The 24,533-nt window shown below is 38.9% G+C and overlaps 1 protein-coding gene across 1 annotated transcript in view; it reads left to right on the forward strand.

Annotated features, from left to right (window-relative positions):
* Positions 1–24,533, forward strand: part of LOC110158820 (coiled-coil domain-containing protein 102A) — a 187,098-nt gene that overhangs the window by 67,231 nt on the left and 95,334 nt on the right.

Genomic DNA, 24,533 nt, shown 5'->3' on the forward strand with positions numbered 1-24,533 from the left:
CATGCAACATTACTTAATCCCATTCCTTGGACCACCACCAACTGCACACTCATACTAGGGAGGATAAAGTGTTTTGCCTAAGGATACAACAATAGTTTCCACAAGAGTCACTGCTGCTCATCTTTGATACTTGGTATTCCCGGCGGTCTCCCGTCCAAGGACTAACCAGGCCCAGCCCAACTTACTTTGTGATATGTAAATATTTGTTTCATGATCATATACTTAAGCAACCACATCATTTTTTAAACTATGTAATGAACATGGGGTGGGTTAATATACATATTTCTTATTCCCATTTCTTTTTCGAGAAATGTACTTTTCTGTTTTTTATCAATCAATCAATCAATCAAACTTTATTTGTATAGCACTTTTCATACATTTAAAATGTAGCACAAAGTGCTTCACATGCAACAGAAAAATTACAATACAATAATTAAAATCAAGAGCAACCCCCCACCCCACCCCATTGTTTCATCCATATATACAACCATTTAAACATAAACATAAAAACAAAAACATAAAACTCCTAAAGGTTATTATAAAAATCAAAATGGAGAGCTAAAATCAAATGGAGACAAAGTAAAACAGTAATAATAATTTAATTTAGAATAAATAAATATAATAATAATAATAATAATTTAAGTTAAGACAGATAAAAGTTTCAATTAAAAGCTAAATTAAAAAGATAGGTTTTGAGCTTACTTTTAAAAATATGAACACTCGCACCGGACTTCAGATCCTCGGCCATAAAAGCTGAATGACGCCTCACCGTGAGTTTTAGTCTGGACTCTTGGGACAGTTAAAAGACGACTACCTGAGGACCTGAGAGTCCGAGAGGCTCATATGATAAAAGCAGATCAGATAAATAAATAGGACTAAGACCATTAAGAGCTTCATAAACTAATAAAAGAACTTTAAAATCTATCCTGAAGCTCACAGGAGCCAGTGCAGAGACTTCAGTACTGGGGTGATGTGCTCTCGCTTCCTGGTCCTTTTACAATGTATATGTAGTAGTGATGTAACAATACCCAAAACATCGTGATATCTAGGGATGTAACCGAAATATCGTGATATCGTATCGTCAAAGTTCTCACAATAATATCGTGGACCGTCACAATATATCGAATTACAAATCTCTTTGCTTAAATTAAGATTTATGGTGCAGCAATAGCTAAAAAAGACAGAGGGAACTACATAGACCACGGGTGTCAAACATACGGCGCGGGGGCCAGATCCGGCCCTCCAAGATCTTTAATCTGGCCCTCGGCTGATTTTCTACTAAAATATTTTAATTATATTTTAAAACGTGACGACAGAATTTGCAATTTTTCGCACACCATTCACAGTCAAAACCACTGATGTGCCCACAGACATGCAACTAGAAATAATAGATTTACAGTTACTACCTTTGTGAGCAGGTTTTTCTCAGCAATGAACATTATTAAAACAAAAGTTAAAGCTACACACAAGCGCTTGAATGACACTCTGAAGACAGCAGCTACTCGGGACACGGTGCCTGACATTGATGCACTTGTGGAGGCTAAAAGATGCCAAGTTTCAGGAGCAAAAAGAAAGCATGACTAAATTCTGTGAAATGCAAACAAGTTAATGTTAAAACACTCTGTTGAAATTGCATTTTTCTTAGTTTCAGGTTGTTCATAATATAATAATATTTTGTAAAAGAAAAAGTTCATCAATTAAAAAAGATTTCTGTAAAAGATTTGTGTTTCTCTGCATCAATATTTGAACTTATCGCTATTTTTGGAGTATATATGCCATGAGTTTTCTGATCCGGCCCCTTTGGGATCAAAGTAGGTTGGATATGGCCCCCGGACCAAAATGAGTTTGACACCCCTGACATAGACCATGATCCTTTGCTCCATTTCAGTGCAGACTACAAGAAGAAATAACAGTTCTAAGCACTTTTAAATCTTTGTTCTTTAGATTAAGTCTTGTCAAGGCATTTTAAGAGGAAAAAGTTGCATATTAACGGTTTTGTTAACATTCACAAGATATCGCAATAAATATCGTACCGTGAGATTTAAATTGTGAAAATATTGTACCGAGAGATTTGGATATTGTTACATCCTTAATCGTGAGCTTTCCCACGATATCGCAACAAATATTGTACCGTGAGGTTCATACCGTGACAATATCGTATCGTGAGACGTGGATATCGTTACACCCCTAATAAGCAACCACATGATTTTTGAAACTGTAGTAAATAGGGGTGGGTTAATATAAGTTTTTCTTCTTCCTATTCCTTTTTGAGAAATGTGCTTTTCTGTTGTTTACAATGTACATGTAGTAAAGATGTAACAATAACTGAAATATCATGATATCGTATTGTCAAAAGTCTCACAATAACATCGTTGGACTGTCACAATATATCGAATTTCGAGTTCCTTTGCTTAAATGCATTGTTTTATAGCTATATACACATCGGTAACTACATATCCCATGATTCATTTCAGCGCAGACAGCATGAAGAAATATGTTTTTTACTTGAATTCTTGGGATTATGATGGAAATAATTCACACCAACATCTTTTCAAGGTATTTTTAAAGCAGAAATGTGTCCTGTCTACAATTATATCAGCCTCTCCAAAATATCGTGATAATATCCTAAGGAGAAAGTTGGATATCGTTACATCCTTATTATGTAGTATGTATTATTATTGTTCCCATCTTGGCACAATTCGATAAAAAAATGAAATAAGATTGGGAATTGACAGCCGTGGGCCATTATATACGCACCAATACTATGCAGTACAAATAGTGCAGTGATTTTTATTTTTTAAAACATAATCTTCAGCTACTCACAGTTACAGTTTACTCAATCAATTATTATATAACAGCACGAAGCACAGACTTTGCAAAACAACTGCAAGCTAATAAAGATCTCTGTAATTCTTCTCGCTCTTCAGTACATCTGAAATAGTCTTTTTCATTTTTAATTCAAGTTAATATTTAATGCGTCGTTATAAAGTCATTACCCGGCTATATCCATCTCACCATGCAAATGCACAGAGTATGGAAAAGCAACATTAGTCTGCTGAAGAAATTGAGTTACAGAAGTTGGCGTCGCTCACTTGCAGGTACGTCGTCGTAAATTTAAGAAAAAAATGATTTGGAGTCTGCTCAAAAACAACACCGAGCTGTTTCCGTGTGTCTAAGCACACTTCTGTCACATGAATCTTGTCTGTTTTATTGAATGTTAAACACCAGTCGTTTTTCTTTGTGGCACTAAATAAGGACCCCTCCACTGCAGTCGTATTTCAGAGCATAACCAGGTCCAGGCTCAGGCTCTGGCTCTGGTCCAGTCTGGGATCTCGCCGCACTATATTATCAGACAGTCAATCCCACAGAAGCAAGACTCCAGTGAGCAGCGGTGATCAGAGCCTGTAGCTGTATAATAAAACTTGCATGCTTTTAAACACCTTTTTTACAATGTGTTTTAGGAAAATGCACTAATAATGTCACTTGGGTTTGAAATGGTTGATGGCACTTTGAGAGAAAGTCAAGGGCAATTTGATTAGAGCTGGCAAGACTACGCTTCGCCTCCACTGCAGCAGAGCTGGGCAATATGGGGGAAAAAATCTCGATTTTCGATTTAGTTAAGGGCCCATATTACACAGTTTCTTGATCTGTTATAATGTTGTTTCTTCATCACAAACGTGTGGAGTGTTTTGTCTCATTCACATGTTTGTGATTTCATGTGGTAATACAGGAAGTTCTCCACTTTGGGGTGTTTTTACTGTATACACCCAAAGTCACTAAAATAATCTGACTGATTTCAGACCTGGAATGGCCAATCTCTACTGAATTACTGAATAAATTAAAAGGTAGACGCCAACTTGAAGACTACCATTACATGACATCACAAGGTGGAACAGAGCATTTTGAGCTTTGGCAATGTAGACAGACTAATAATGAAGGGTCAAACATGTGTCAAACATGAAACAAAATACACTTCCAGCTGTGTGTTTGAGAAGGTAACAGCATCTTAACATCTACCTTATTTTTCGGACTAGTCGCTCCGGAGTATAAGTCACACCAGCCAAAAAATTCATAATAAAGAAGAAAAACTTATACAAGTCGCCCCGGACTATAAATTGCACTTTTTGGGGGAAATTTATTTGGTAAAATCAGAGACCAGGAACTGACATTTCATCTTGAAAGGCAAGTTACAGTAAAAACAATAGAACAGAGAACAACAGACTGTTAACGTCACATATGAACAGTTCTTCAGATAAACTATAACATAAACAACAGAACAGAGCAAGTTTACCAAACTCTCCGTCTCACTCCAAATCACTAAATCCATTGAATTCTTCATCCTCAGTGTCACTTCTGATCAACTCTGCAACCTCCAGAGGTAAACAGCGCCGCTTCCTCTTCTGTGTAGCTGTCGTCAGACTCAGCATCAGTTCCAGTTAGAATTCTTCTGGCCTTTCTGAATCCTCACAGGATGGTTTTGGTGTCACTGAAGTCACTTAAATGTTAAATTTTCAGTGGTAGAGAAGTAATGATGCGATCGACTGACATGATACAGACAGGACAGTGGCTCTTTCTGTAGGAGACATGCACAGTAGAGTGAAGTGACAGTGGTGCAGGAGGAACAGGAGCAGCAGATACTGACACACAAGACTAGAGCCTCTCGCAGATGTCAGTGTGAGATTTTTAATATATAGGTCACACCAGAGTATGAGTCACAGGACCACCCAAACCGTGAAAAAAGTGAGACTTATAGTCCAAAAAATACAGTAATTATTTATTAATCTTAAAGCTCACGGGAGTTGATTTGGTGTAATACAGAACCTTTAAACAAAAGTGGCTTTTAGCAATAGCCAAAACTTGACCAAATAGGGCACCTTGTCAATGTGCCTCAGATCCTTCAGTGTAACAGAACACCTCTTTTTAAGGCAGTTTTTTACAGTTTTACAGACCAATTGCAGCACTCACGTCTTTACCTGTCTTCAACAATGGCTTTTAGTATTGAGTTCAAGAACATCAACAATACAGATTTGAATCAGCACCCTTTAACACAAAAAATACAATGTCTTCTTCCAAATTCTTCAGGCTGTGGACCTTTCAATTCGGAAACTCCAACCGTATCATTGACGATTAGACTGAATCACTCTCAGTCTTTTGTTGAACTGCCAGCCCGACACTGCAGTACTGTAGTTGTAGTTGTAGTTGTAGTTATAGTTCTCCCTCAAGGGTTTTGATGGTGTGATTGACAGGTGGATTAGCCAAGTTGATTTTTAATTTATTTTATGATGGACTGTTACTTATTGGGATTTATCTGGACAACAGCCAAAAATGGGAAGCCTCGAGTGAGTGAGCTGGAACTCTGAGAGTGACTCTACAGTTTAATCTTTTCACTTATGAAGATGCTGTAATTTCCTAGTACTTTTTGCATGAGATCTTAATATTTCTTTTGTTTTATGGATATTCAAAGATTTTATTTATTCAAGTACAAGTCGTATTGTTTACATGATACAAAAGAGAAAAAGACAGAAAAAAGAAAAGAGAAGTGTCCAGTCCGATGAGAGATGGACATCACTTTATTCGTTTTTCAGTATAAAACCAAAAATAAGAAAACAAAAAAAAACAACTATTTTCTTCATTATTTGTCTCCAAAGCCAAAATGAAAAAATGGATAATGATTCATTTTTTCAGGTTTTGTTTTTGTGTTTCTGTGACTTAAACTTAGTCCTGGTTTAGACCCGGTTTAGTCCTGGTTAAAACTTTGTTTAGTTCTGTTTTAGATCTGGTTTAGTCCCGTTTAGTCCCGGTTTAGTCCTGGTTTAGTCCTGATTTAGACCTGATTTAGACCTGATTTAGACCTGGTTTAGACCTGGTTTAGTCCTGGTTGGTTTAGACCTGGTTTAGTGGTGTAGTCCTGGTTTAGTTCTGGTGTAGTCCTGATTTAGTCTTGGTTTAGTCCTGGTTTAGACCTGGTTTAGACCTGGTTTAGACCTGGTTTAGTTGTGGTTTAGACTTGGTATAGTCCTGGTTTAGACCTGGTTTAGTCCTGGTTTAGTCCTGGTTTAGACCTGGTATAGTCCTAATTTAGACCTGGTATAGTCCTGGTTTAGACCTGGTATAGTCCTAATTTAGACCTGGTATAGTCCTGGTTTAGACCTGGTATAGTCCTAATTTAGACCTGGTATAGTCCTGGTTTAGACCTGGTATAGTCCTGATTTAGACCTGGTATAGTCCTAATTTAGACCTGGTATAGTCCTGGTTTAGACCTGGTTTAGACCTGGTTTAGTCCTGGTTTAGACCTGGTTTAGACCTGGTATAGTCCTGGTATAGTCCTGATCTAGTACTGATTCAGTCCTGGTTTAGACCTGCTTTAGTCCTAGTGTAGTCCCGATCCCATCCTGTTTTAGTCCTGGTTTAGACCTGGTCTAGTCCTGATTTAGTCTTGGTTTAGTCCTATCTTAGACCTGGTTTGGTCCTGCTGTAGTTCTGATTTAGTCCTGGTTTAGACCTGACTTAGACCAGGTTTACACCTGTTTTAATCCTGGTTTAGTCCTGTTTTAGTTCTGATTCAGTCCTGGTGTAGTCCTGATCTAGTCCTGGTTCAGTCCTGGTTCAGTCCTTTCAGCTCTGGACTTGCCAATTACTAAATCAGTCGGTTTTGAAATTACAAGATCCGTCCTTGTTCCATTTTACAGTCGTATTTTAGCTCTTGGACTCTGTAATGAAGATAACACAGCGAGATGTAGCTTATGAAACATTTAACGAGCCTTACAGATACAGATTTCTTCTTTGGTGAATTTCTTTGTGTCTCTGTTTTGTTTGAATTCTCCCCGTCAGGTCGTCTTTGAAGTGTGAAACATCCCCTGGCACAGTTTCTCTACCTCCTCAGTCTGACGTCGAAGTCTGGAGCCAGCGCTGAAATAATGAGCTGTACGAGACGCCGAGAAGTAAAAAGATTAAACTGTACAGTCACTCAAAATTCCAGCTTAACTCACTCAAGGCGTTCTCTCTCTTTCTTTGGCCATGATCCAGATAAATCATATGATCCCAATAGAATAATTAGTGAGTAAATAAAACAAAAAAAACAGTAACCAGAGAAACATGAAGTCATCAGTTTTAATAAGTATGGGCTGTGTGTAAAACTAGGGCTGCACAGTAATTCGCAAAATATATCAATATAACAACAAACTTATCGATATCTTTCAGCTGATGCCGTCAATATTTCTGGGGGGAAGTGAAGCTAACTGGAGGCACTGTTCTGTCTGAAGCTCTGGTCCTCAAGTTAGACTTTAACTCAGTCTGACCACAAAGTTGGAACTACAGCAGGTGAGCTGGTTTTATACTGTTAAATAAGTCGTCGTCAAATATGTTTTGGACATTTTGAAACACAATATTAATCTAAAACAACTTAATAAAAGAAACAAGTCCACAGAATTTTAGGGTTGGTAAATTACTATGCCTGACGAGGTAATACAATATATAAGCCAGTTCTGGTCTAAACATGAACAAACCTCTATACCAGGGCTGGATCTGGCCTTCCAAGACCTTTAATCTGGCCCTTGGCTAATTTTCTACTAAAATATTTTAATGATATTTTCTATTAATTAGTGACAACCAAAGTTGTGCGGAGTGACACAGAGGATGAAGAATTTACCGTATTTTCCGAGCGATTTGACGTGGTCTTAAGCCTCTAACTGCGTCAAAAAAGGACAGCGCGCCCTGCAATCCAGAGCGCCTCATACACGAATCCACTCGGGTGTCTCAGCACGACTTCAGTAAACTATAAAGCCGCTCCACCCGCAGCGACACAAACACGCACAGAGCAGACAGTGAAAAACACCCGCAGACACACTCATCACTCCACGCCAACGAGGAACGGAACGAAGGAACGGACCGAAAAAGCGAGTCCTATGTGCCAGTCTGAGTCACAACTGACCAGTTGAGTCGCGACTGATCCAGCGGTCCCAGTGGTCTGTTACGACCCAGCTCGTTTGGGGTGAGGGAAGTAACAAATTTAAAACAAAGATGTAAAATGGAATAAATTAAATAATGTTTAATTAACAGGAATGTAAAGGTTATTAACAAAAGACTAAAAATATACAGAAAGCAACCTAAATTAAGAAACAAAACAACAGAATAAACTGAGTTTTGTGCCACAAAAGGGGTCACGCAGGCTTACACAGAAAACGAGTGGTAAAACTCAGGGACACACACTAAACTAAAACACAAGTTCCCCAAATTAAACCACATAAATCCACAAACAGAATCGAGTGACCAAATCAAAAAAGGCACAAAACAGAACTAAACTAAACCACACACACACGAAACAAAATGGCAAACTGGCCACCAAGACCAGCAGCCCCGAACAGGTGCTGGTAATCTCCTTAAATAGGGGGAGGCGGCTGCAGGTGAGGTGGGCGTCGTCCTGCCCCACCAATCACAGACCAGGGCTCCTGCAGCAGGAATCCAGGTGTGTCAGACTTATTTAGAACACACAGAACAAATTAGAACTAAGGCCTGGGGCCGTAACAGGTCCCAGACAGCACACAATTGAACAAATTGAACAAACCCCAGAGTCACCGTGAACGCGCCAAACAAAGTCCCACTGACCCATCCAACTGTTGTGTTTTGCTTAAAGTCCAGTGTGGTTTATTTGTGAAAAAAGTTAGAAAATAGACCATTTAATGACAGTGCGCCTTATAATCCAGAGCGCCTAACTTGTCCGTAAAATACGGTAATAGATTCAATGGATTTAGTGATTTGGAGTGAGATGGAGAATTTGGTAAACTTATGTTCTGTTGTTTATGTTATAATTATCTGAATAACTGTTATGGCACATTAACATATTAACGCCTATTCAGTCTGTTGTTCTCTGTTCTGTTGTTATTACTAGAACTTGCCTTTCAAAATAAAAGTCGGTTCCTGGTCCCTGATTTTATTAAATTAATTTCCCTCAAAAAGTGTGACTTATAGTCCGAAAAATACGGTAAATATGTTTTGTGTTCGCAGTTAATACCCCACAGAAGTAAACTAGCCCCTCTTTAACAATTTCCTATATTCTCTGCTCTGTGTCTGGTGCAGTACATCTGTCTCTGTAAATTAAATTTCAAATAAAAACCCGAACAAAAATAAAGTACTTTGAGAGCAGTTTGAGATAATGAGTTGACCTTGGCGCAGTTTCACTCCCCACACTGTAGTCATCAGTCGTGCTCTGGAGAGGCTCTGTGAGTAGCATTGACATCTCTATTCAAACACATTAAAATGTTTATCTATCTATCTGTAGAAACTGTTTACTTACTAATACTATTTATTCCTCCCATAAACGCTTATCCCAAACTGTGAGGCTGTTGTTGTACGCATCGCAGTAATGTTTGACTTAGTGGCTGCAGTTACATCCACATCAAAATCAGATTATAATTACATTTCGGAGCCTTTACGATTTATTTAAATGACACGCAAGCTGCAAAATGTGCCGTGAGTAATCAGAGCGACCATAATCACAAAGACATCAACTGATTTAGCTGTTTACATGTCATTGTAATAGTGTTACAGCTCCATAAATCTGAGAATAATCGTTTCTGAGCGTGTACTCTGAGCCACAGCCGGTGTTCCATAAACTGCTGTGCCTATTTAAGAGTCAATTTTATCCACCATTTTGTCATTCTTTGTCAGTGTCAATGAATATCAGTGGATAAATAGTCCCATAAATTAGGGTTGGGCAGTATCCAAATTTTGATACCGTGAAACCGTCTCAGCATTTTACCCGGGTATACGGTATTATCATGACTAATTAAGAACAAGCGCAATCGGAGACATTAACCTGGTCCCCATGAGGCATCGATGGGGGAAGTTCATCACCACAGAAGCAGTTTATGAGGAGCCCAGCCCATATTACATGATCGTTATATCTACAATGCAATGTGTGTATGTGTACAGGCCCATGAACATTTGTGTGATATTGGTCACACATGAGAATGTCTGTGTTTACTAGTGTGTAACGAAAATGACATTTTTTATGAGTTCTGTATATGTTAGTTCTGTGACTGTAGATCAGTGTGTTGTGTATCACCGGAAAAAGAAGAATTTAACGGCACTGAAAGAGAAAGGAACTGTTATAATTAGTGATTATCTCAAAAACTATTAATATTTTACTACACAAATGCATAGAATTATAAATGGATAATATTTTTTCTGACATTTTGACACCACTCTCGTTGCTCTAGCTCAATCCTTCGTGGAGTTATGACCAAAAACGCATATTTGACCTTTGTTACCTTGACCGGTTTCAACCTGTAACATCCAGTGTGCCCCGGTTATGTATGTGCCAACTTGTGTGATGATTGGGTGAATATTTTAGCCTGCAGATGGTTCAGAAATGGCCTTTTTCCTTTATAATGGTGTGACCTTTCAATTGACCCGTGTGACCTCAGATTACCTCGGATCGTCACCAAACTTTTTTTGCCGCATCGGGCACGGGGGCTTGACCCACGTACCAAATTTTGTGACAATCGGTCCATAAATGGCGGAATTATCGCAGGTGAACAGACACACACGGTGAATAGAAAACCTCGTCAACCCTTTGGGGACCCGGTAATTAGTTTGTAGCTTGCGCCTGTACCGTTCAGAAACGGAACAGCAAGCATTAAATTTCCCTAAAAATATTGAGCAGTATCAACAAAACATGTACATAATTAACAGCTTTTATTAACATTTTTAAAGTGCAAATGTAACAGTCAACGGATCATAATTAAATAACAACAATTTGTACGCGGCGAGCTAAAGTGCACGTCCAGCTTAATCAACACAAATCAATTAGCCTAAATTAAAATACAGCCCGACAGCATCTTACACACTTATTAACAGTACTTACAGGCTTATACCGTATTTTTTGGACTATAAGGCGCACTTAAAATCCTTTTAATGTTCTCAAAAATCAACGGTGTGCCTTATAATCTGGAAGCCTGATTCATCAGCGGGTTTCACTTCGTGGAAACCATCTGACCTTGCAGCACTAGAATTCGTTTGCTCAGCGATAGGTGGGTGTTTTGTTTTTGTTTTTTTTTTTTTTATTTAACCAATTGCTGCTATTTGGTCAAGACATATGTAATGGGGTTAACTGGTATATTAAGCTTTTCCCAAATCCCGTAGGAAGAAGGGTAATAACTTTTTTCCCCTTGATAAAATTCACCAAACATTCTCTTTGTTCCGGCTTTAAATCCTCGATCTCGGGAATCATTGCCAACACAGAATGTCTGGCTCTTTGCTGATTGGCTGGTGCCCGAACCCACACTTCTGGGGTTTTTGCAAACTGTCTAGTGTATTCCGATTCCTGACCTAGTCGCTAGAGAGAAATTATATTGAGTGGAGGCACTAGGTGGCGCCAGCCTGGCTAATAACCCAGTACACCTTATGTGTTAATTCTGGTTGTACTTACTGACCTCGAACTGATTTTTTGTGATACACGGCGCCCAGAAGTCTTGTCTAAATGTTTTAGTACGACTTCGGTAAGCGAAGCCGCACCGCTATACGGTCTATGCGTATGACCTGCAGCCTTATAATCTCTGAAAACTCCACTGAGTCGTGTCCTTTAGTCTGACAGAAGCTGAACCGCATCAGCGCACAAGGAAAGAGCTGTTTTTTTCAGTGCTTATAGTTTATGCAAATTAGCCATGTGGTTTTAAGTTTTGTTTCTGTTAAATATAAACAAATGTGCGCAAATCTGCATTAAACAGTTTATTACTCAATGTATATTTGAGTCGAAAAAACAAACTTGAATTATCCACACACATTGACATTCATAAAACACATTCACCAAGACTCGAGGCATTTTTTTTATGACGGTAATGAAACTGAGACTGTTGTTACTTTTTGATACCTCGGGATACCTACCATCAGTCGTATAATATAAGAGCTGAGTGCCTAAATTTGAAGCTGATTCTATCCTATTCTCAACTTTTCAGGGCTTTTAACCATGTTTAGTTTATTCCCTTCTCATTTACCCTCTCAAAGTTGGAGTGATTCATGCATATTTGAGCAATCTTTAATCACTTATTTTCAAGACGCCATACTGCCAATCAGCTTCCATTTTCACCACCACCATCATATGCTCACTGCTTTGTACTTACTTCGTTTTCCATTAATTTTGTTAATCAGTGAGACGTGTAGGTTTTGGCAGGGTCTCGTCGTCATTACAAAAATTGATGACTAAAAGCGCGATGTGCAGCTGTCCATCTGGAACAAAGCGTCTTCTCCCAATGGTCGTTTTTCATGAATATTTACATGAATATTGTGTAACCCGTGCATCACATGATGATCCACGGGTGTATAACTGTGTAACAGACACAAGCACAACATGGTGTTATTTAAAGCAGCAAAGTGCCAGTTCTGGTCATGTTCTGGTTTCACAGTCTGATCACACAGGGGGAAACGAGCTGTGTGAGGCGGCTGGTTCTGGAGACTATATTCCTTTGTCTAATCCTTTTTATTTGTGTAGCACATTTCATAAACCGTTTCCAAACTGCTACTCAATAATAAAACCAATATTATTTATAGAGAAAAATAAATACATCTCATTTCAGTGTTCTGGCTGCCACACACTACAGGAGACAATTTTGCCCAATTTTGGCAGCGATTTGCTTCTCCCCGAGTTCGTGGAGGTGGGTGTGTGATTCAGTGTGACTCTGAGCTACTCTGTTAGATCTTAACCACCAAACGTCAGCAACGCTACGGTAAAAGCCAATAAAACAGAGCATTACGGGCAGAGGAGTGACAGACACAGACGCAAGATACAAACTCAGGAAATACCGAAAATAATGAGCCGACTTTATAACTCACCTCTCTTAAAGTTGTAAAGTTAAACTGCAGCATCTCATCCACATTATCCACAGAATTTGTCCTCCACAAATAATGACCCTCCACAAAACCGCACTATTAATCCAGTTTGAGGGGTTCTTTAAAAGTAAAAAGGCCGGAGTAGTTCCTCACGTGTGTCTGTTTACATCCACACAGCGCACAGATCGGGGTGAAGCTGCAGATTTGCGATAGTGACTCTACTTCCTGTGGACTTTATCTCCAGCCTTCTCTGCATTCTGCATTTAAAAACATGCATCTGAAGTATTGCACCACATTTCACAAATAATTATAACACGGTTTTGGCTTGCATCTGAACTAGAGGTCTCAAAGTGAGTCGATCACACTCACAACTTTATAGCCTGTGGTCCGCAGCCATATCCCGCAGCAATCTTTGCAATCGAAGATATAAAATTTCATAACATTCTCTTCGTGTCTGTGGTGAGCGCGTTTTGTTGCATGTTGAAAAATCCTGTAGTGTTTGGCGGCCTTTGCTTGTTTTAAAACTAAAACTAGTAAAATCAGATAAGAGCAAAACCATAAAATATTAATCAGTAAAATAAAATTAAATAAAAAACACACTACAGGAGCACATAACTCAAGCAGTGTTAAAAACCAGTGGATAAAAGTGGGTCTTAAGACGAGACTTAAAACACTCCACTGTAGTTTGCTGTTTGGTAGCCTGATTCATCAGCCGGTTTCACTTTGTGGAAACCATCTGACCTCACAGCATTAGGATTCATTCACTCAATGGTAGGCGGGTACTTTTTTATTTAACCAATCGCTGCTATTTGGTCGTGTTGCTCCTCTAACGGGGTTAACTGGTAAATTAACCTTTTCCCAAATTCTGTAGGAAGAAGGGCAATAACGTCTTTCCCCTTAATAAAATTCACCAAACATTCTCTTTGTTCTGGCTTTAAATCCTCGATCTCTGGAATCGTTGCCAACACAGAATGTCTGTCTTCATCTACATCCATCTCGACGCTTTGTTTACTGTTGTGTTGTACCACAAAAGGGACTCAGACAGACACTTGAGTTTGACATCATGGCTTCACAGCTCTTCACTCATTAGTTACTGTGCGGTCTTCAACTTCTGGGATTCTTGCAAACCGTCTACTGTATTCTGATTTCTGTTCTAGTCGCTGGAGAGAAATGAAATTGAGCGGAGGCACTAGGTGGCGCCAGCCTGGCATCACAATCTAGAAACTTACACAATGCAGCTTTAAATTGTTTGGAATAAAATAGTCTGGGCCTTTTATAATAACTAAAATGTTAATGTTTAAAAAAAAAAATAGGCTTTATGCAGCAACAATGTACAATACGGTTTTGATTTAATGACATGTAAGTACCACTAAAAGAGTTAGAATCAGAGAAACCAGTGGCTGACGAGCTCTGACGATATGTTTGCAGATATTTACTACAAACTCACACTCACAGCCCTTTTTTTTTTTTTTTTTTTTTTTACCACAAACATACTGTAGTCATGTTTTGTGCCGTTATCTTTACGCACTAAAGTGTTCAAAGTGATCTTTATGTATCTTCTTTAAGCAGCAGGTCAACCCAAACTAAATTGTCCTACATAGAAAAGTGCAAATCTCTATCTTTTAGTAAAAATGTAAAAACTATAAACCTTTTCTTGCTTGTTGTAAAGTGTGTATCGCCCATCTGGACTTGAGCCCTCCAGACCTGGTTTCATGTGAGTCTTTGTTTGTCACTGACAGACTTTAGTGAGTGTCTGGGGGAATCCTTTGTAGCAGCTCGACTCCATTCTTTTTTTTATTCTTTATGGTCACATGATTTCTTTGTGGTCATGAGATCTTAAATTATTCCCGCCGTCTTGTGGCGTGAAGCTGGCCGTAACTCTGAGCTCAGACTTTCACTCGTGACGTTTACTTTGAAATGTGGAAGTGCCGGGATCAGAGGTCACAGGCGACGGCCAAAATGTTTGTGTAAGAACAACATACGGGAGACGGGGATATGATACAAATGGTAATATTTTAGTGACAGAATAAGGTTAAGTAGTAGGATAGAAGGCCGTGCTAGTTTATTATCTGTAACTTATTTGTAGAGCACAATGTGTACACAGTAATTGAAATGGCTTTACCGAACATGATGCATTCAAATCACCGTTCTAACTAATAAAAATAGTCATTAGTATAAGATTCTTTTCAGCATTTTGTTATTATAACTTTAGAAATACAAACTTGGCCTGCTTTTCCCATTGCCTAGTAAGTATTATCTTAAGTGTCATAAAATTAAATCAGAATCGCAATTTAACAAATCACAGCATGAAATATAAGTAGGTGTGTGCAAAAATATCAAAATATCTATATATCGTGTCATTTAATTTGATGATACAGTATCAATATCATGGGCCGCTGTATCGATATATCACCAAGAGTATTTTTTAGTATATTTTACTTCATTATTTTGTTACAGTGCTACAGTTTTGTTGCTTGTTTAGTGAAAGGAAACTTTATGCGACACATTTGACATTTTCATGGTTTTGAGGATAAAAATGTGTATGTTTCCTTTTAACTTTGCACAAGAAGTGGTTTAGCAAAGATTTTGACCATCACAGCCATGATTTAGCCATTATTTTTTATTGAACTGTACCGAATCGATTTGAAATATATGGTATCGAATCGAAAGCTTACTGTATCGAGGTATGTATCGCATCGGCAACTTCTTAATGATACCCAGCCCTAAATCTAAGTGTCTAATCACCGATACTTGCCCAATCATGATGTGCATAAACTGTAATGAAATCAGATTTGGAATTTATCACATCACAAAGACGGCAAAATGATTGTGTCTCTATGGTGTCTTGTCTTATAAAAAGAAAAACTAACCCCTGTTTAGAAACATGTTCTAAAAGAGACATGTCAAACTCAGGCCCGGGGGTCAAATTTGGTCTTCTTTATAATTATATTTGGCCCATGAGATCACATCAAATTACGACAGGCTATAGAGACATTATTTATTTAAAATTTTGTTATATTATGTTTTTATATTATGCTTGTTCTGGATTCAATGTTTAAGCAAAACTATTATTAAACTTTTATTTTCAGGAGACATATCTCGAAAGAAGAGAAAACATGCAGATGTTGTTGAAATTTTTCAATAAATATTTAGTTTGGCCCACGACGTAGTCCAAGTTTTTAATTTTGGCCCTCTGTGAATATGAGTTTGACTAACCTGATCTAAAATATTTTAATTATGTATCAGTTTAGCTGTTGAAGCTTTCTTTTCCCTGCACATTTTTAAAGCTGCACTGCGTAACTTTTGTAGTGGAGGGTTCGCTACTTCGCTACTGTCTGGAGCTGTAATTGCTTTGCCATGCAGGATTGTTCCACAGTACGGCATTAAACAAATTTATCATGCGTTTATTGAGCTGCAGGTGCTTTTATTTGCCAAAAATATCTTGAAAAATATGCTTTCTGTTTGGGAATGGGCTTGCCTCTCCACAGATCTGACTTATAACTTGGATTGCAGGTGCTTGTTTAACATGCGTGTTGCCATGAATATGAAAGTTCAAGTTTCCACTGGAAAACTTACACCATTCGCCTTTAAAATATGCACAGCGAACTGATCTCAAACAGAAACTAATTTATTTTTTCATTTTTGCAAATGTCGCTGGTAACAGTTGGGCAATAGTTGAGTGTTTTAAGACATGTCTGTGTTGTATAAAGTCACATTTTGCGTTGGCTGTAATGGGAGGCAGGTGTCTGAAGTCTGCCCTCACTTCTGTACAATGCTCCAGGCTCCTCTGCAGACCTCGTCCACTCCTTCCCTTTGTGAATGCTTTAAACATTAGTCAAAGTGAGGGCCGGGCAGCATATGGTCAGGCCGCACAATGGGTTTATAAGCCCTGGGTTTTGGCTGTCAGGAGAACAACAGCGTTTTACTGGCCCAGAGAAGGTAGGGGGGCGGGGTCAGGCTGAGGGTGAAGAGCGAGGGGCCAAGAAGAGGATAAAGAAATGTTAAAAGTTCAAGATTTACAAAGAGACAGTAGCAAGACTGTGTTACAGAAATGTCAGACTTTAGGGAAAAAAAAAAAAAGGAAAGTTTTAGTGGGATTTTCTTCAGATTTACAGTTGTAGGAGTATATTTTTGGGAAATATCAAACCGATATTTGCCCTTTTTCGTGTATGTGTATCGGTCTTAAATCTCCAGCACATGCCGATATTTAGCTACACACAAAGCTTTATTTGAACATTTAAAGTTGTTCTATGTAACTTTTTGGTTAGGGGTCTGTCACCAGCTTGTTTCTATAGTTACATTCAGACTGCTCAAATGCTCATTTTTTTTAACAAGGTTATTCACATTTCCACTTAAATGTGACTTGTGTGTGATCTCCAGTGTGAACTTTAAACGCCTCAAAAGTGTCCCGCCTGTGCACTGGACGACACGACGACGTCACACGCAGCGAATGTGCTCAGTGTTTATGGAAGTCGCCTAAACGCTGGGCTTGTCTCCCAAAATACGGTCCAGTTCTTCATAAAATGGACAGGTTACACGTCCTTGGCCGCTTCATTTGTTTGAGTCTTTAGCCTCCTTGTATTTGGCCCGCAGGCTCTTTATTTTTTGTTGATAATGGAGCCAGGACCATCTGTAACCACGCTCGGACAATTCTTTGGCAATCATTTAAAAACTGCCTGGTTCCATAAGACGTCTCCAATTTGGCCTGAATACAGCGATCCCCCCAAATATTAATTAATTCGCTAATCTCGCTTTCCCTCCATTGACTAGACTCTGAGCCTGACGTGTAGGTGGGATGAATGCGACCTGACCGTTCAGACTGAAGTCGCATGTCAAAAGATCGGATATGTATCAGTTTTAGGCGCATATATCCAAGTGGCCTGGGTCACATTTGAAAAAAATCGGATGTGTCGTTCAGACTGTCATTAAAAGATCAGATACAGGAGCATAAGGGCCAAAACACCGGATTTGGGTCACTTCGGGCTGCGTTCTGAATGTAGCCTATGTGTCATTGCTCTGCCTGGAATGTTCCAAGTATGACATTAATCAACTCTTACCTTAGATTTATCGATTACAGGTGGTTTTATAGCTCAAAAAAACTAGAAAAACAGACATTCTGACTGTGAGCGGGGTCGCCTCTCTGCAGATCTGACCTGGAACTTGGTCTGGTTTGGTCTCCATGGAGATAGAAAGGTTTAATGTCATACTATGAAACATTCGAGAGAAAGCAATAACATCTCCACAGAGAAAACGGACGCTCCGCCACACTAAGATCACTGCACACAACATGACCACACTGCTTTGTTACAGGTTTGTTGTAAAAAATAAATGAATGAATCAGTAAATAAATATATAAATAAAAGGGATGCGAATGAATTTTAATTAATTGTGAATAATAATCAAAATCAGCCTTACATATCAGCCCAAAATTGGCCCTTTGATTTCTCTGGATTCTTACAATCCGCATCAGCCATAAGAAAAACATATCAGTCGTTCTCTATGTAAAAGTAATTTAAACTGCACTCAGGCTGCTCTTTCTTTCTTTCTTTCTTATGGATCACATTCATCTTCAAAGTCACGGATAAAAAAGGCAGGAAAAATGTATAATAAATCATACATCATAATCCTCAATTGATTTAATGCCTCTGTTCATTTCTGTCGGGACTTCCCTCTCTTCAGAGCCCAGTCCAAGTCCAGATACGACACTGTTCTCTCTGTCTTACTTTGATTTGAATCCAAAGATATTTTAGTACTCATGGTGTGTGAAAAAGTCCTCCATAACCCTGTTCAACATTAAAGGGCCCATATTACACTGTTTTATAATCTTAATTTCGCCTTACAAACATAACTGGACACATACACAACTCTGGGTATGTTTTTGATGAGGTAACAACATTATAATTTACTTAAAGTCCATAGGAGTCGATTTTGTGCAATACGGGATCTTTAACTTTTGAGATTGTTGTAGTTTTCCTTGTATTGTTTAATTTATAGGAATGTAACGATATCCAAATCTCTCAGTACAATATTTATTGCGATATTTTGGAGATAGGAAACTTTTTTTGCTTTTAAAATACCTTGACAAGATTTTGGTTTGAATTATTTCCGTCATAATCCCAAGAACTCAAGTAAAAAACATATTTCTTCTGTTGTCTGCACTGAAATGAATCATGGGATATGTAGTTCACGATGTTCATAAGCTGTTGCTACTGTAAAACCATGATTTTAAGCAAAGAAACTTGTAATTCGATATATTGTGACAGCCCATGATATTATTGTGAGACTTTTGACGATAAGATATCACAGTATTTCAGTTATTGTTACACTTGTGTTAATATATACAAAGAATCTTCATGTATGAGGCTAGAAGCAATATGTTACCTTGTTCAGTTCTTCATACTGAGTCTAGAGAAGAGAGTGAGTGTCTGTACTTTAAAAAAAACATGGACGAGCAATTCCTAGTGGCTTAGAAAAAAATGTTCAGTGCCCGGGTCAGGCTTTTTTGTGTGGAGTCTGCATGTTCTCCTTGTGTCTGTGTGGGTTTCCTCTGGGCACATCAACCCAAAATCATGCACCGAAGATTAAATCGTCCAGTCCTGACCAAGACTAGCTCAAGATCTGGAGATGGGTCCATTCCCAACAGGTTTTCCCATGTGGCTGTGAAGAATGGGTTAAATTCAGAAGTAAAATTTGTTTACGAGGATAATAAAGTCTAGACCGATTCATCTGCCGGTTTCACTTTGTGGAAACCATCTGACCTTGCAGCATTAGGAGTTGTTCGCTTGACGGTAGGTGGGCACTTTTTTTATTTAACCAAACGCTACTATTTGGTTGTGATGTTTGTAATGCACCAAATCTCATAGGAAGAAGGGCAATAATGTCTTTCCCCTTGATAAAATTCACCAAACATTCTCTTTGTTCCGACTTTAAATCAGTGATCTCGGGAATCGTTGCCAACACAGAATGTTTGGCTTCGTCTTCATCCATCTCGACCTTTTTGTTTATTGTTGTGCTGTACCACAAAAGGGACCGTCTAGTGTATTCTGATTCTTGACCTAGTCGCTGGAGAGAAATGAAATTGCGTGGAGGTACTAGGTGGCACCAGCCCGGGTAAATAAAGTCGACCTTACCATTGGATTTCCATCTAAAAGTTAAGATGTAAACAATGAAGCTTCCTGACTTATTTTGTAGAAGCTTAAAAAGTCTGTAATTATATCATCTTTCCAACTCTTGAATGGAAAAATAAAAACTCCTTGACGAAATATTTTGACAGCTTTATTTGTAAGGCAATAACTTTACATGTTTCACGACTCGCTGACAGTTGTTATATTCTGTGGGTGGTATTTAGTGCAAGTCTCTGCCGGTCCACACATCCTTCGTTTGTTGTACACATTCCAATACTGTTGCACTTGGACATATCCATCTTTCTCTGAGGTAAACTCTCGATTTCTCCGTGTTTTACCCTTGTGGAGGGGAAGTCGTCTCTGGGGTCATTCATAATTCATTGTGTTTGCGCTTGCATTTGCATTGACGCGTCGTGAAAGCTGTCATAGCCCGTTCGGCACATTTGTGGATTCAGTGTGTTGCCGTGGTGATAGAAAAATGTGGAAAATGTAATGTTTGTATGCCAAAAGTGGCGTTTTATGTTTTAAATTATCAAGTTACTAACTCTATTTTGATACTACGATAGAAAAACAGTAAGTACAGATTACCACAAAATTTATCGGTGCACTGTGTAGCTTTTCGGGTTTGTTTCCATGGTGATGTTGTTGCTTTGCCTGAGATAATCCACAATACGGCATCAAACTAATATATCTTCTATCTATTAAGTTACAGGTGTTTTTATTTCTCAAACCTACCCCAAAAACATGCATTATTACTGTAAGCGGAGCCACTTTTCCACAGATCTGACCTGTAACTTGGCCTGGAGATGTGGCTGCTTGTCTCCATTGACATAATTAAATGAAAAGCCATACTGTACGACATTCCAGGATATACAGAACATACATGGAGACGAGCAGGTGGTGGACAGTCTACCAAAAAGTTGCACAGTGGTAGCCTGATTCATCAGCTGGTTTCACTTCGCAGGATTAGGATTGATTCGTTTGACGGTAGGCGGGTACTTTTTTTATTTAACCAGTCAAAATCCCGTAGGAAGAAGGGCAACAACGTCTTTCCCCTTGATAAAATTCACCAAACATTCTCTTTGTTCCGGCTTTAAATCCTGGGAATCGTTGCCAATAGAGATGGGCATGATTAGTCGACTAATCGATAATTGATTATTAAGAATTTCGTCCATTACGTTAATTTCTAATCGACAAACCGAATTTGGGTTTCTGTGCGTAGAGACGAGACAGCGCAAACACTGGAGTTGCGGCCTCAGTCCCACGTTTAGGCTCTGGCACCACTGGATCGCTGTTCCTCTCCGTGAGTGTGTTTACATGCACACCAGTGTCCCGGTTTCTTCATGGTGCATGTTTACGCAGTGTCCCGGTTACTGCAACATAAAGAGCTGCGCTAAACCTGCACACGTATGATCTTTGAAAACATCGTGACACACAGAACAGACTCACCTTCAGCATCAACATCCCTCTGTCACAGAAAGAACACCTATCTTCCACTGAGTCATGTCCTTTAGTTCGACAGAACTTGACCGCATCAGAGCACAAGAGCGGGTATTTTTTTCTCCGCTTAGTTTTTGCAAATGAGCCATGCAGTTTTAAGTTTAGTTTCTGTGAGACTTGCCCAAAGCTGCATTAAACACATTACAATCTCAAACGGGCTGATGTGTCTCTAGAGTGTTTATGGTTTATATGTTGTAAAATTGAGTTTATTTATGCAGATTAGTAATAATAATGATGATACTTATTATATAAACACGTTAATGATTAATCAAAAATCGAACGTTAATTCTCCTGACCATCGGTTAATAAAATTTTATCGAAATGCCCATCCCTAGTTGCCAACACAGAATGTCTGTCTTCGTCTACATCCATCTCGACCACTTTGTTTACTGTTGTGCTGCTCCACAAACAGGATCCAGACAGACGCTTGAGTTTAATGTCATGGCTTCACAGCTCTTCGCTGATTGGCCGGTGCACGGTCTACAACTTCCGAGATTCTTGCAAACCGTCTAGTGTATTCTGATTCCTGACCTAGTCGCTGGAGAGAAATGAAATTGAGCGGAGCCTTACACAGTGCAGCTTTTAAATCAAATGTATACAATTCTGTCACAATTCTGATATAGGTCCAAAGTCAAAACCATTCTAAACTATTCAGAAAACGTCAATTTCTGTATTTTTTTCAGTATCAAATCTAGTTTCCATACAGGTTTTTGTATCAGTTCATACCTGGGGTAAGTCATTTATCCTCCGCTTACATCTCTCAGTGGAACGTCGCCTCATAGGAGCTATATTTACACTATAATCTTCCCTTGGCACACCATCGGCATATCATTATCTAAATTGTGGCGTAATACTGTTTAACCGGAGCCTACTGGACTTCATAGTCTCACTGCACTTGCTTTATAAATCCAATGTTTCGGAAGCATATAGACCAGGGGCTTGAACACTCAAAATTGTGTGTTGTGCTTTTGAAATCAAACTATGTTGATTTTTCAAGTCCCCACGACCTGTATTACTGATGGTAAATATATTTCTCCTGCTTCAAACATCCAGTTGGTCTCCAGCCTTTTACTTCCACCCTTCCTTGAACAAGCTGAAAACGTCTAAAACATTGGGTCCAGGGCTATACCAAGTGTAACGTCTAAGGAAAATGGAAGAAGCTGCAAAAATATCTGATCAAGTTTGAAAAATGCAGTATAATCAGTATAAATGTAAAGAGTGGGTGGAGTCAGTTCATATTTGTGCGATACTTGAACCTCAAAACATTTAAAACCCTCAAAAGAAAATGTTAAAATTGTAAGTAGGAAACATCTTGAATAAAGTGGAATTGTCTCGCTTATACTTAATAAATATGTTCATTTTTGCAGTGTTCTTTAGGGTTTATAAAGCGTGGGTGAGTGGTGATTATTTGCTCAGTTATCGGACAATCACACAGTAATGATGACAGCGGTTTACAGTGGTCCTTGGGGTTTTACAAGCCTAGAGTCAATAGTGTAATTTAAATCCTGATTGATTTTTGTTAATTGGTTTGATCTAGTAGTTTTTAGGAACCTCACAACCCACCAGAACTGCTACATTTCTTTCCCACAACAGAAATGACCAAGTTTTCAAACTGAAGTTCATTCAGTAGTCTAAGATGTTGTGGTAGACCATTCACCAAAATATTACCAACTACAAAGTCAAACATTGGCAGTACTCGCTTGGGTCTGACAAGTGACTTTGTAACTAAATATTCGAGGTGGGATGAGACAAAATTTCCACCAGACAAAACGAGACACGAGATTAGGTCCACGAGAATGAGACAAAACAGGATTTTGACATAATTTCTAAGATGTAAATAGTCCGATTTAGTTCCCAAAGTTGGCTTCAGAATTTGTATTTACTTCGTTTAATAGTTTTGTTGTCTTTCTGTCAGTGTTTTTCTTGGAACTACGGCTTCTCAAAAGATGTAACCCACCAGCACTTAAACTTTTTTTGTCCAATCCAAATGGGGAAAACGTTTCACAAGATTATTTTTCTCATGTGCACTCAGTCTTGAGGCGTTTTTGTCTCATGAGATCTTGTCCCTACTAAATATTAAATTGATTTTGATATAGCCTATCTATGGGTTTCATATTGATGTTGCAATTTAAAAACAAAATCTTTCATCTTTTGAATCGGGAAAAGACATTCTAATGCTCATACCATATTGTATAGAGAATAGAGAACCATTTGCTTTACTGATATGATTTTTTAAATGTATAATAAGTCTGCTGGAGCTGGAGAAGAAGACTTTTGTAATATTGCGTTCGTGTTTTAAAATGTGATGTTTTCATTATTTCAGATGGAGGGCAGGGCCTTTTCTAACTCTATAAACAGTGGGAGATTCACTGTTTTTGAAAGATCTTATCATTATTTGTTAGGGATTGGCTCCACATATGACTCTTAATCATGAGTCATATTAGTCTTAATGGCTCCACTTTGTGAAGCTGTTGTGAAAACATTATTCACTTTTTTGTTTTTTCTGGAAGAGAAGATGTCAGAACAGCACATCCGCAATCTGAAGAGCTAATTCCACCCATGGATCTATAATAAGAACTGGATTAGGCCTCTCTCTGTCCCAGCTCGAGATCAACTAGTGGCTGCTCCTGGTACTGCAGCTCCCGGGATCTTGGGCCCAGAAAGAATTCTCCGGAAAGAGTGCAGTGCATTTTGGGGGGAATTCAAACTGCTCGTATTCAGGTGAAAGGGCATCGACAACTTTCACAAAGGTCGGATTTTGTAGGATTCTTTTCTGTTTTCACAACATAAATTAAAATGTTCAAATCCTCAAAGCGCCTAAATGTTAGTTTTGTAAGACTTAGCCTAGGCCTGCTCTGTGCCCACTCTGGCCTCACTCTGTGCCCACTCTGGCCCCACTCTGGCCCCACTCTGTGCCCACTCTGGCCTCACTCTGTGCCCACTCTGGCCCCACTCTGCCCCACTCTGTCCCCACTCTGGCCCCACTCTGTGCCCACTCTGGCCTCACTCTGTGCCCACTCTGGCCCCACTCTGTGCCCACTCTGGCCCCACTCTGGCCCCACTCTGTGCCCACTCTGGCCCCAC

Source organism: Boleophthalmus pectinirostris, unplaced genomic scaffold (assembly GCF_026225935.1).
Source record: "Boleophthalmus pectinirostris isolate CB_2022bp ecotype Guang Dong unplaced genomic scaffold, ASM2622593v1 HiC_scaffold_19, whole genome shotgun sequence".
Taxonomy (NCBI): domain Eukaryota; kingdom Metazoa; phylum Chordata; class Actinopteri; order Gobiiformes; family Gobiidae; genus Boleophthalmus; species Boleophthalmus pectinirostris.